At 39.6% G+C, this 6,753-nt stretch overlaps 1 long non-coding RNA gene across 1 annotated transcript; it reads right to left on the bottom strand.

Annotated features, from left to right (window-relative positions):
- Positions 1-2,824: 2,824 nt before the first annotated feature.
- LOC140685864 (uncharacterized) lies at positions 2,825-6,398 on the bottom strand. Its single transcript, XR_012059297.1, has 4 exons — positions 6,354-6,398; positions 5,595-5,911; positions 4,002-4,157; positions 2,825-3,166 (listed from the first exon to the last, which is right to left on the bottom strand). It is a non-coding gene; the product is annotated as an uncharacterized lncRNA (long non-coding RNA).
- Positions 6,399-6,753: the final 355 nt, after the last annotated feature.

Here is a 6,753-nt window from a genome sequence, read left to right as displayed (position 1 = left end):
CTGAATAAGAAAACTTGAAAGTTCTTAAAACTAGTTATAGCTCCTATGTGGGAGGAACTTGATAGTTTTCCCCAAATTTGGGAAGAATCCTAACAATATACATGGCATTACAAATGAATTACGAAGCTGAAATGATGGTTTTTCTAAACCATCCATGAAAAGAAAGTTTTAATCAAACATGGTAGAGGAAAGACTGAATGATCCTTCTCTTCTCTCTCTAAAAAAAAAAATCATTTCACAAAAATGTTGTTCTGTGAGGTACAATCAGAGTGTGGAGACCAAAACATGTAGGGAAAACGCATTATAGAAGGGTCTTAGGCAGTTTATGAAAATCTGTAATTGGGGAGTTAGGATTCCTTTATTCCTACTCTTTATACAATTTTTAATTTGTTGTAATTTCCTTATTTTAAGAAAAAAATTTATGTGTATTTGGAGTTTTGTTTTTTCTCTTAAGAGGGTCACAAAATTATGTCAGCTTCAGGGTCCACAAAGCCTCGATCTGCTCCCATTCCCATCAAGCAGGAGAGAAGATTCCTTGTTGCAGAGATTGGGATTCCTTCTTCCTACTTTCTCCACTCTGAGCCCAGCTGAGTCTTACATACAGGCAGGGTCAGCTGGTTTTACTGGTGAATTCTACTGAGTATTTCAGGGAGAAACAATACCAATTTCACAAATACTCTTCAAGGAAATTGAAGAGGAAGGGACACTTCCCATCTCATTTAATGTGACCACCATTGCTCTGATATCAAAACTGGGCAAAGACATTGCAAGAAAACCACAGACCAATATTTAGCATAATCATAGATGCAAAAATTCTAAACAGAATTTTAACAAATTGAATCCAACAGTAGCTAAAAAGGATAATTATGACCAGGTAGGATTTATTCTATCAATTTAAGTCACCGTATTAACAAATTCAAAAAGAAAAACTATATGACTATCTTAATAGATAAATTCTTAAGGTGAAAACATTTTTTTAAATTGAAGTACCATCAGTTACAATGTGTCAATTTCTGGTGTACAGCACAATGTCCCAATCATGCGTACACATACATGCATAAATATACATATATTTGTTTTTATATTCTTAAGGTGAAAACATTTAATTAATAAAGATGACAAGACTTTGATATCTTGGCCCTGGGCTACAACCACATCCAACCATGCAGAATCAGTCCCAGTGCTGCCCAAGACCCTACGGAGAGTGAATCCTTAGGGTGCATTGTCTGCCCCCGGGGCTTGGGAAGGGGGATTTATATTTGTTTTGAGATAAGTAGAGATTAGTGGACTGTTCCCCATCTTTATTGCTAAAAGGTTTAAGGTATTTAAGAATTCCAGGAACCAAGAAACTTCTGGATAATGTGTTCATCCCAGTAAAGATCCACACTAACATGCAGAAAATTTTCAAACCATGCTTAGTCAATACACGTGCGCGCGCGCGCACATACATACCCCAAAACAAAAACAACAACAAAATCATATTTCTCCTAACAAACTGAAGAAATTTGACTCTGCAAAAACATTAGACACCCTTTTACATTATAATAAGCAATTTAGCTCATTTTCTGCTTAACATTTGCATAACATTAACGAGAGAGGCAGGTGGTTTTCCAAGAAAAAAAGATTTTTTTTCCTTATTGCAGGCAGAAAACTGTTCCCAGCTTTGAAATGACAGCTTTTAAAATCTTTGTTTTTCTGCCTTCTACCATGTTCTGGGTAGCCGCCCCCAGCAGTCTCTGACAGAAAGCAGCTCTTCCCAAGCACTTAGTGTGGGTCTGGGAGTTCAGCGCGAGGCATCTGCAGAGGAAGCTTACCCCTCTGCACCTGCGCCGGGATCTCTACTGCCTTCTCTCGGAGCTGCAGGGTCTCGGTTACTCCAGGGTAGTCCGTTAAAGGAAATGCCTTGGTGAGATCTGGGTGCTTGTGCTCAACTCTAGTTTGTAGGACCAAGGTAGAACTCACGCATCTACTGGGGTTGGCCAGAGCTAGGAACTGAGAGCTACAAAAGTGAACGAGGCAGAACAGGGTGTCACTCCCCAAGTTACTTATTCATTGCAAAGGGAGATACCTGCTGATCAGCATGTTAACCATGCACTCCAGCCTAGTCACCAAGAGTGGAACATCCGACATATGCATTCTGGTGGATTCTATGAAATATAAAGGGCCACCTGTGAAACAGTTTTATCAAAAAGGCTTACCCTGGGTGGGAGGGGGGAGGTTATAACTAAAGTGGTAGAGCACATGCTTAGCTTGCATGAGGTCCTGGGTTCATATCCCCAGTACTTCCTCTAAAAATAAATATATAAACCAAATAGCTCCCCTGTTTAAAAAAAAAAAAAAAAAAAAGGCTTAACCTGAATTACCGAACCTCTACCTGTTTTCAGTAGGAAACACAGGTGCCAGAGAAACAAGTTAGACAGCATCTGGTGCGCACAGCCAGATAGGGGGCCTTCTGTGAGACTATGACCTGGATCTTTCAAAACTCAGTGTCATAAATAATAAAATAGTGAGGATTATTCTATATTAACAGAAGCTAAAGAACCAAATGCAATGTATAAACCTCAGTTAGATCCTAGTTGGAAAAACAAAACAAAACCGAGCTTTAAGACATTTGTGGGACAGTTGGGGGGCAATTTGAACTGGACATTAGATGATGTTAGGAAAGTATTTTTATTACCATTGATAATATCATTATGGTTTTGTAGGCAAATGTCATTTTTAAGAGATGCATGCTGAAATAATTAGCGGTGAAGTGTTTTGCGGTAAAATTTATTTTCATATTATTCAGCCAAAAATAAAAAAGGGCAAAAATGTTAACAACAGATAAATATACATAAAGTTTATTCTATTATCCATTTCAATTTTTTGATTCAATGATTTGACAATTTCCGTAATTAATTGTGAAGAAAAAAAAAAAGACTAGAACGTTGCCCCCTCAAAGTTTCCCTTTATTCCTTATGTACTAACTTTTTGGGCTTTTTATGCATGTTTGTTGTTAGCAAGAATAGCTATTGGAGCACCCAAGGGGGCGGCAGCAGGAGCCAGTGTTTTATGGAAGACTGGGGCTGTGGTTCTCAGCTCCATCTGATTCCACCATTAACGAGGTGGTATAGGGGAGGGAAAAAAATCTTTTCCTTCTTCACTTCCAGGTTTTCAGCTGGGGCCTCTGTTACAAAAGACAGATTAACAAGAGAAAAAGAAACAGAAGTTTATTAACAAGTATCTTATATATATGGGAAGAGTAACTCAAAGAGGTGGCTAGAACTTGAGCTTAAATGTCATCTTCAGCTAAAACAAAGGAAGAAAAGTTGGGGGGAGGTAAGTTATGGGAGACTGACAGGAAATGTACGGTAAACAAGGGTAAGTTTTGTTATGCGGCTTTAAGTCAGTGCCTTCTTCACTGATAAGTCTCTTGTGACCTAGAGTGAAGAGAGGGAGACACCCCACAAGTGGAGATTTCGTTTGTAAACGTAAATGTCCCTTATGAAAGGGTAACTTCTACTCTGTTTTCAGTGTTTCTCCTGTGTCTGCAGTTTCTCAAAATGATGAGCTCAAAATGATCCTTAAGCCAAAGAGGCATATTTGGGGTGGCATATTCACGATGGCCCTTGCTCTGGACCTCAGTCAACTCCTCTATTACACACCAGCCACTGTGCTCAAGCTCTACAAACATGACTTCATCTAAAACAGACCAATGAACAAGCAAATGATGCCTCCAGCCTGCCTTAAGAGAGCCCATAATCTAGCTGAGAGGTCTTTCATCAAGTCCCTGTAAAATAAGGAGGAAGAAAATCAGAATTATTACAGGAGATTCTAAAAAGAGCCCTTAATTCTACTGGAGGATTTGGGAAGGATTCACCAAAAAAGGCAGCTTTTGATGCCACCTTGAATGATCTTGATAAGCAAGATGGGGGGCATGAGGCAGATGGAGGATCAGGTGAGCAAAGATGCACAGATCATTAAAAGTGCCAGTTGTGCTGGAAAACCATGTGGTCAGGTACCTGCTAGGATCTGGAGAGTCCAGGATGTTTGTGATTGTTGGTGAGGTTGAGCAGTTTTTCCTGTGTTCATGGTCTGCTCATCTATTCACATTTCATATATTTGGTCTTAGAACTTGTCCTCGGATCTTGCTTCTAGAGCTTGATGTTCTTCTATGTCTGCAAATAACAAAAAGACTTCCCTTTCATTGTTTTGGAGAGAAAATGCTTGCTTAGTAGAGGTGTATCTGCTTTGAATTTAAACCCTCCTGATGGATATTTGGACATTTGACCATCTTACTCTTATTTGATTCAAGATCATTTGAAAAGAGGAGAAAGGAATTTTTGAATCACAAAACCCAAATCATGGTTTCTCACAATTTACCCCAGATGGGGCAGGAGGTTCTGAATCATAGCTACAAGTGAAAGATGTTATATAAAGCTGTTATTTTTTCATTCAAGTTATTTTTGTTGCTAACTACAGATTTAATAAAATACTGGCCAACTATTGACTATGTATCTTAAAAAGCAGAGAACACAGGTTTCAGAATCAAGCTGACTTGGGTTGGAATTTTGGCTCTCCATTTAATAGCTGTGAACTCAGAGGTATGTAATTTAGCTTCTCTGAGGCTTAATTTTCTCATGTGAGAAATGGATCTAACAAAAATATAACCAAGCCTTCCTGGGCAACTCAGATCTGGCCTCACCAAATAATGATGGTCATGCCTTAGCTCTGTACTGTGCTGACAAATAAAAAAGAAGGGGGAAAAAACCCATAAATCTGAATGTAATGGGATTAAAGAATAATCTACTGTATTTCTTTGAAATTAGTACATGTTTTCAACCCATGGGGGCTTGCAATTGATAGTTTTCTCTTCCTTCCTCCCTCCCTCCCTCCCTTCCTAGCACATGAAATGATATATCTTGCCATTGATTACATCGTACAGTCCATGGTGCCTTAGATTAGATGAAATATGGCAGATTATGCACTGAGGTTTTCCTGGAGCTATGAGAAAAGGAATATATACTTCATGTACCAGAACTTTGGAAAATCCTTTCCAAATATCCCACTCTTTCCTCACATTCTCCTACCCTCTGTAGTGACCTGACACTTTCCTCTTTTATCTCTTGCCTCCTCTCCCACCTGCCAGCCCTGGCCAGCCTCCTCGCCCCTCAGCTCTGCCCTCACTTTTTCTTTACCCTCTCCCCTCTTATCTCTACTTCCTACAGCCCTTCAGAGTCTCCATCTCTCTACTCCAGTGTAGCCCTCTCTCCTGGCTTCTCTATTTCCTTTCCCCAACAGCACCCCAGCAAGAAACAGAAAGAGACCTCCATGTAATCTACCTTCTTAGGAGAGCAAGGAGGCAATTATAAATACTTAACATTAATTTTTGTGTCTGGTTTCACAGATAATAATACTATCTACCTCAGGAGGCTTTGTGAGGATTAGAAGAGACAGGCAATGGAAGCCCTTGGCAAGTTGCTGGCACGTGTGGATAATTCCATCAGTGTTATTAGCTATCATTGTTTACTCTTGTTCCACGAATGATTGTACAGTCAACAGTATAATCACACATTAAAGAAAAGACCAAAGGAGAAAGAATCATTCAGTCTTACATATATATATTCCTGGTAGTCATAAAAATGCCATGGTGAAACTTGATTTTTATGCTTTCCAGTGACAGCATCCTTATGAATCACAGTCCATAAATGGAGATTTAAAAGAGCGGAGAGAACGTCATTGTGCATTTTTAATGCATTTTTACATGTAGCATTCTGTGATATTTTTAGATAGCCATGGAGAGGAACTTAACTGTCATCTTCCTGTAGCTAGCATGAATTTCTTTTTCTCCAGAAGAAGGCCATTTGGCAGACACTTTTGAAATTCAAAGGAATGCTACTACCTACTATTCTAATGAAGTATCTGAAGAGAACTGTAAAAGAAAAACAACAAAACTTTAGAAACTAAGGTAATAATTTAAAATATGCATTTCTAGTTCTAGTCATGAGAGATAAGAGGGCAACTTTGCAGAGTAGAGAATGCAACATGTGGTCTTGGTTGTCATTTCACATCACGAGATTAGGAATTGAAGAGACTGCCCCAAAGGCTGAGACCCTGCTATGGACTGGATGTGTCTTCTCCAAACTCACAGATGGAAGCCCCAATCCCCTCAGTGTGATGGTATCTGGAGGTGGGGCCTTTGGGAAGTGGTTAGGATTAGATAAGGTCATGAGGGTGGGGCCCTCCTGATGGAATTTGTGCCCTCATAAGAAGAGGCATCAGAGAGCTCTCTCTCCTGGTGTGCACACAAGAAGAAGAGATCACACATCGAGGCTTCCCACAGGCCAAAAGAAGGAGCTCAGAATGAAACCTACCTTGCCGGCACCATGATCTTGGGCTTCCCAGCCTCCAGAACTGTGAGAAATAGGTTTTTGTTGTTTAAGCCAACCAGTCTATGGTTGCTATGGCAACCCAAGTGGACCAATATAGTCTAGGGTCCTCCCATATTCAAAGTCAGCAAAAAGGTTAACATTGAGCTTTCTTAGGCCAGCCTCTCCATGCAAAAGAAAGTCTCCTTTGTGAAAACTGAGACAACATAACAGGTAAAGAACATATGTGTAATACAGGCATGCCTCGGAGATACTGCAGGGTAGGTTCCAAGTCATCACAATAAAGCAAGTCACATGAATGTTTTTGGTTTCCCAGTGTATATAAAAGTTAATTTTAAACTATACTGTAGTCAATTAAGTATGCTATAGCATTATGTCTAAAAAA

This window comes from Vicugna pacos, chromosome 15 (assembly GCF_048564905.1).
Source record: "Vicugna pacos chromosome 15, VicPac4, whole genome shotgun sequence".
Taxonomy (NCBI): Eukaryota; Metazoa; Chordata; class Mammalia; order Artiodactyla; family Camelidae; genus Vicugna; species Vicugna pacos.
The sequence above is the reverse complement of the archived record's forward strand: the minus strand, read 5'-3'. Positions and strand labels throughout refer to the sequence as shown.